The sequence below is a fragment of the Salvelinus sp. IW2-2015 genome, linkage group LG16, assembly GCF_002910315.2.
Source record: "Salvelinus sp. IW2-2015 linkage group LG16, ASM291031v2, whole genome shotgun sequence".
NCBI classification, from domain to species: domain Eukaryota; kingdom Metazoa; phylum Chordata; class Actinopteri; order Salmoniformes; family Salmonidae; genus Salvelinus; species Salvelinus sp. IW2-2015.
In genome coordinates, this window is record NC_036856.1 from 41852547 (window position 1) to 41859848 (window position 7302).

The window sequence follows — 7302 nt, forward strand, 5'->3', positions numbered from 1 at the left end:
TCGGGTAGCTGGNAAACTATCAATCTGTGACCAACAGATGCATATCTGTATATTCCCAGTCATTTAAAATCTATAGAATAGGGCCTAATGAATTTATTTCAAGTGTCTGATTTACTCATTTGAACTGTAACTCTATAAATTCTTTGAAATTGWTGCATGTTGSGTTTATATTTTTRCTCAGTGTAGATGGAATTAGGTAGCTGCCTGCCTGACAAAACATTCGTCAATTGTTTTGTCGACCTACTCGCTGGTTGAGTAGGGTTGTTCAGTAAAATCTCTGGATCCATGGTTCCACTATAAATTATACCGTATAGCGCAAATTAAATATTTAGACTAGCTAGCTACATCGTTTTCAGAAGCGTTTCCTARGAGGGGCCGTTTCGACAGAACACCGGAAATAAGTGMCACGTTCCATAGATTTCGTTGGAAGAAAATAGCTAACGAATCTATGTTCCGGCTATAAGCGGTCATTCTGCGACATTTATTATTGCTCCTCTGTACCAAGAGGCAAATTCTAAGCGGATATTTATCTGAGGAAGGCGATACAGTGGGTAAGTATACTCATAACACGATAGAAATGCAAACAATTCTGGTAAATAACCACTACAGTGTTTATACTAATAGCTAGCAACACTAACTTAATATCACTTCAGATAAACAGAAATCGTTCCGCCATTTTCTGTTTGCTAAAATTCTAACAGTTTGCCTAATTTAACTTTATGTGACAAAACAAGCACTAAGTGTACAGAATCATCGCACCATCTAAACCGTTGCGAAATATGTATCCAAAAATATTGTATTTTCTGCTTTTTGAAGCTGGTGTACAAAACCTAAAGTAAAAGAGCATAACAAAAATTAAAGGGACAGTTCGGGATTTTGGCCATTATTAAGGCCTTTATCTACTTCCCTAATGTCAGATGAATTTATGGTTACCACTTTTGTGTCTGCATCCAGTATGAAGGAAGCTAGTTAGCAACTACCGTCAAACTGCAAACAGAGAAATAAAAGGAATCCATGGTTCATCTTATGAGGAAGTAGATAAAGGGCTTTATTGTCAAAATCCCGAAGAATCTCTAAGAACGGGGAAGCATATAAATAGCGCACATAGAACAGATATACCGCTTCCTAGACTTGCTTTCAATGAGTGACAGATCTATAACACACTTCTATGTGTATTTTATTGGGTCGTCCATAAAGTGACATTAAATCTTTAAGCCAGAGTATAGGCGTGCCTACTGCGTTACTCCTTGGTCCAAGGACATTGTGTTATTTTCAGCGGTAGATTAGCTCTGGCAAAATACAGCCAAATACTCCATCTAAAAGTKAATCGATTCTTAATTGTGATACGGTTCTAGAAACATGAAGCCCTTTACTTTAATATCACATCAAAATAATTTCACMAACGCTAAATATACACTTACTGTACACAGTTTTAACCAGCTTAAACTAATTAAACAAATCTAATCTTTAACACAGTTGCAGCTRACAGTTTTTATTACATGTTTCTGGCAGCTTTTCATTACACACAGCAGCATTCTAGATAGCTAATAGGCGCAGGTGGTTGCCTCTGTCTTCTGCCTGTCTTCTGTATACACGCTGTAACATGGAGATATGGTGTAGTAATTTAACCTTTGTTTTAGGAAAAATGATTTCTTGCTGATATGAAAGATATATATATATATATATATCTCTTTCCTTATGTTTCCAAAACTGTACCTCAAGCAATGTGTGTTCACGTTCAGACCGAGCGTCGGGGCTGTTAACAAAACTCCACGGGAAGAAGATGCCTTCATCATAGGCACTAAAGGTAGTTAGCTTCTATGAATGGGGTAAACTTTAACTAGGGAAAGGCTGTATGGACACACGCCTGGTGCCAATTACCTAACTTAACAACAAGCCTGAGGAGGCTGAAAAGATTTGGCACGGGCCCTCAGATCCTCAAAGTTCTAGTTCTGTACAAGTGTACCATTGAGAGCATCTTGACGGGCTGCATCACCGTTTGGTATAGCAACTGCTCTGCATCAACCGCAAGGCACTCCTGCCATCCAGGACCTCTATACCAGTCGGTGTCACAAGAAGGCCTTAAAAATTGTCAGACTCCAGCCAGCCAAGTCATAGACTGTTCTCTCTGCTACCACCTGGCAAGTGGTACCCCTACTTTAAAAAAAAGCTATCTATGACCATCCGATTCAAATCTGTATTCCCAGTCATTTGAAATCCACAGATTACGGCCTACTGATTTCCACAACCAATTTATTTCAAATTGACTGATTTCCTCATATGAATTGTAACTCGGTCAAATCTTAGAAGTTGTTGCATGTTGCGTTTTTATATTTTTGTTCAGTTTAAATTGACCCGTTCTTATCTATCATGATTTCCCAAATCAATTGTATTGGTCGCATACACATTTAGCAAATGTTATTGTGAGTGTAGCAAAATACTTGTGTTTCTAGCTCCAAAAGTCAACTAATATCTAACAATTCACAACAATACACATTAATCTAAAAAGTCAAAGAATGTAATTAAGAACGAGCAATGTCAGTGTGTGTGTGGGGGGGAATTTATAACAATATATTATTACATATTGTTAGTATATTTTAAGAAAACGGATAGAATAGTATATGGACAGCAATAGTTAAAAATAGAATGGGCTAGAATACAGTATATACATATGAAGTGGCTAAAACAGTGTGTAAACATTATCAAGTTGACCAGTGTTCCATGTCTGTACATAAGACAGCAGCGTTAAGGTGCAGGATTGAGTAACGGTTGATAGCCGGCTAATGACAGGGACTGAAGTTCAGGGCAAGGTACTGGGCGGAGGCCAGCTATGGTGACTATTTAACAGTCTGATAGTCTTGAGATAGAACCTGTTTTTCAGTCTCTCTGTCCCAGCATTGATGCACCTGTACTTACCGCGCCTTCTGTATGTAGTGGATGAACAGGCTGTGGCTCGGGTAGCTGGGGTCCTTGATCTTCTTGGCCTTCCTGTGACACCAGGTGCTGTAGTTGTTCTGGAGGGCAGGCAGTGTGCCCCTGGTGACTCGTTTCGGCAGGCCGCACCAATGTGTCGGGCTGTATCACTGCCTGGTACGACAACTGCACCGTTCACAACCACAGGGCTCTCCAGAGGGTGGTGCGTCCTGCCCAACGAGTCACATCAAATGTAATCCCTTTTCAGATGTAATGTTTTGTACACTGTTTGTTGCCCTAAGAGTTGTTGCAAGGTTGGAAGACTCTTATTCAAAAGGATTTACTTCTGTAATGGCTGCCAAAGCTGCTTCCACCAAGTATGAACTCTGGGGTATAAAGACAAACACAATCAAGACATCTCCTCTAAAATCTATATTTCTTTACCTTTGAAAATGTGGAGTAGTTGTGTAGATCGGTAAGAAAAACATCAATTTCATCATTTTTTGTTATTTAAATTGATAGAGCAAAATGTGAAAGGGGGATACCTAGTCAGTTGTACAACTGAAATGTGTCTTCTCATTTAACCGACCCCTCTGAATCAGAGAGGTGCAAGACTTTGCAAGAGATTGTATACTTTCCCAGCACTGCTTATTGTGTTCATCCTCTGTTTGTGTTCCTGTGGCTCTAGTAAAAAAGGAGACGGGGCCTTCTGCTGCAGTGATGGAACAGCCAGGCCGTGATCCAGAGGAACAGCACCACTGCCCAAGTGGAGAGCAGTGAGAGAGGCTCTACAGATATAGATACTCCGGCAGAGCAGAGCAACCAGAACCAGGATTCCTCTTTACCCCCAAATACATCAAGTGGTCAGGGGAGCCAGAACTTGGAGGATCTTGATACTGAAGGTGAGAAAAGTTTAATGTTTCACCCCCAAAAATGGTACCATCTAATTCCCTGATTCTTCTTATTTCAGGTCTTGACATGAACACTTATCCTCTTTGAGGACAAGTTTTTTTTAAATGTTGGACACAAAAATATAGATTCAGTTTTCCAAATGGATAAGTAAAAAAAAATCACACTTCACAATCTCAAGGAATTTCTACGATCAGCGAAGCCAACATTGGAATAATATTTAAATAAATGTTTAATGTAGCCTACATAAAAAATATTCTACATGACAAAGTGTATGTGATATGCATAATGGCTACAGCCTCATGTCCCCAAAACAGTGATGCACAAAACATTAAGAACACCATCCTAGTATTTATACCTGATTTAAGTGGATTTAACAAGTGACATCAATAAGGGATCAAAGCTTTCACCTGGTCAGTCTGTCACCCGCCAACAGCCAGTGAAAATGCAGGGCGCCAAATTCAAAACAGAAATCCCATATTAAAATTCCTCAAACATACAAGTATTTTACACCATTTTAAAGATAAACTTCTTGTAAATCCAGCCACAGGTGTCCGATTTCAAATAGGCTTTACGGCGAAAGCACACCAAACGATTATGTTAGGTCAGCACCTAGTCACAGAAAACCATACAGCCATTTTCCAGCCAAGGAGAGGGCTCACAAAAATCAGAAATAGCGATTAAATGAATCACTAACCTTTGATGATCTTCAAGATGGCACTCACAGGACTTCATGTTACACAATAAATGTGTGTTTTGTTCGATAAAGTTAATCTTTATGTCCAAAAACCTATTTGAAATTGGTGTGTTATTGATCAGAATACATTGTCTCAAACAAAACATCCGGTGAAAGTGCAGAGAGCCACATGAAATACAGAAATACTCATAATAAACATTGATAAAAGATACAAGTTTATGCATGGGAATATATGTGAACTTCTCCTTAGTGCAAACGCTGTGTCAGATTTCAAAATGGCTTTACGGCGAAAGCACACCTTGCGATATGTTAGGTCACGCTAGTCACAGAAAACATCCAGCCATTTTCCAAAGAAGGAGAGGTGTCAGAAATAGCGTTATAATAATCACTGACCTTTGATGATCTTGATCGGAATGCACTCCCAGGAATCCCAGTTCCACAATAAATGTTTGTTTAATAAAGTCCATCATTTATGTCCAAATACCTCCTTTTTGTTCGCACGTTTAGACCAGTAATCCAATGCATAATGCCGCGATTCACTTGTTCAGACGAAATGTCAAAAAACGTTCTATTACAGTTTGTAGAAACATGTCAAACGATGTATAGAATCAATCTTTAGGATTTTTTTAACATAAATCTTCAATAATGTTTCAACCGGAGAATTCCTTTGTCTTTAGAAATGCAATGGATCGCAGCTACCTCTCACGGCGCACGCGAGACTGAGCTCATGGCCAGACCTCTGGTTGAAACAGCTCTCATTCTCTCCTCCTCACAGTAGAAGCCTCAAACAAGGTTCTAAAGACTGTTGACATCTAGTGAAGCCTTAGGAAGTGCAATATGACCCCATAGACACTGTATATTTGATAGGCAATGACTTGGAAAAACACAAACCTCAGATTTCCCACTTCCTGGTTGGATTTTTTTCTCAGGTTTTGCCTGCCATATGAGTTCTGTTATACTCAGACATCATTCAAACAATTTTAGAAACTTCAGGGTGTTTTCTATCCAACTCTACTAATTATATGCATATTCTAGTTTTGGGCCTGAGAGCAGGCAGTTTACTCTGGGCACCTTTTTATCCAAGCTACTCAATACTGCCCCCCAGTCCCAAAGAAGTTAATCTATTTTGTTATTTAAATTGATGGCAGCAAAATGTGAAAGGAAAGGGGGATACCTAGTCAGTTGTACAACTGAATGCATTCAACTGAAATGTGTTCTCCGCATTTAACCGACCCCTCTGAATCAGAGAGGTGCAAGACTTTGCAAGAGGTGTGTATACTTTCACCAGGCACTGCTTATTGTGTTCATCCTCTGTTGTGTTTTCCTGTGGCTCTAGTAAAAAAGGAGACGGGCTTCTGCTGCAGTGATGGAACAGCCAGGCCGTGATCCAAAGAGAGACAAAGCACCACTGCCCAAGTGGAGAGCAGTAGAAGTCTAGAGGAGAGCTCTAACAACCAGATATAGATACTCCGGCAGAGCAGAGCAACCAGAACCAGGATTCCTCTTTACACTCAAATACATCAAGTGGTCAGGGGAGCCAGAACTTGGAGGATCTTGATACTGAAGGTGAGAAAGTTCAATGTTTCACCCCAAAAAATGGTACCATCTAATTCCCTGATTCTGTCTTATTGCAGGTCTTGACATTATTACTTGTCCTCTTTCCAGGACAAGTTAAAAAAAATGTTGGACACAAAAAATATAGATTGCAGTTTTCCAAATGGATAAGTAAAAAAAATCCAACTTCACAATCTCAAGGATTTCTACGATCAGCGAGGCCAAATCAAATCAAATGTATTTATATAGCCCTTTGTACATCAGCTGATATCTCAAAGTGCTGTACAGAAACCCAGCCTAAAACCCAAACAACAAGCAATGCAGGTGTAGAAGCACGGTGGCTAGGAAAAACTCCCTAGAAAGGCCAAAACATAGGAAAAAAACCTAGAGAGGAACCAGGCTATGAGGGTGGCAGTCCTCTCTTCTGGCTGTGCCGGGTGGAGATTATAAACAGAACATGGCCAAGATGTTCAAATGTTCATAAATGACCAGCATGGTCAAATAATAATAATCACAGTAGTTGTCGAGGGTGCAGCAAGTCAGCACCTCAGGAGTAAATGTCAGTTGGCTTTTCATAGCCGATCATTACATATTTCATAGCCAATCATTCCATCACTGGAATAATATTTAAATAAATGTTTAATGTAGCCTAAATAAAGAAATATCCTACATGACAAATGTGTGATATGCATAATGGCTACAGCCTCATGTCCCCAAACCAGTGATGCACAAAACATTAAGAACACCTTCCTAGTATTGATACACGATTGAATGGATTTAACAAGTGACATCAATAAGGGATCAAAAGCTTTCACCTGGTCAGTCTGTCATGAAAAGAGCAGGTGTTCTTAATGTTTTGTACACTGTGTATATCCATAGTTTTTGTCCAATTTGCTCCAGCTCAGTTCATTTGTTAGGAATCATTGATGGACAGCAATATTTGAAACTGTCTCTGATTTTCAAGCAATTTAAGTCAGGACTGAGACTGAGAACACTCAAAGCCATTCTGGTGTGTCCTTGGCAATATATTTAGTTTAATTCTAAACCTGGGATAGTTTTTAGTTTTCAGAAGACTGAGGGTGGGGTTTCCTCTTAATGTTTTACCTGGGCTTTGTTCCTTTCATATTCTTCTGACCTGACAAACTCCCCAGTCCCTGCTGGTGACAAGCATACCCATAACTGCTGCCACACAATACTTGAAATCAGAGGTTTTACTCTGGGTTCAATCC

General features: G+C 39.6%; 1 protein-coding gene and 1 long non-coding RNA gene across 2 annotated transcripts in view; both read left to right on the forward strand.

Moving 5' to 3' along the window:
* The first annotated feature begins 219 nt into the window (after nucleotides 1–219).
* On the forward strand, nucleotides 220–5934 carry LOC111975743 (uncharacterized). The gene is made up of 3 exons (XR_002878867.2): nucleotides 220–551; nucleotides 3602–3815; nucleotides 5856–5934. It is a non-coding gene; the product is annotated as an uncharacterized lncRNA (long non-coding RNA).
* A 46-nt stretch (nucleotides 5935–5980) lies between these two features.
* Nucleotides 5981–7302, forward strand: part of LOC111975742 (torsin-1A-interacting protein 2) — a 4123-nt gene continuing 2801 nt past the window's right edge. Inside the window, exon 1 of the mRNA XM_024004297.2 lies at nucleotides 5981–6085. The gene's annotated coding sequence lies outside the window, so the exon portion shown is untranslated. The remainder of the gene's footprint in view (nucleotides 6086–7302) is intronic.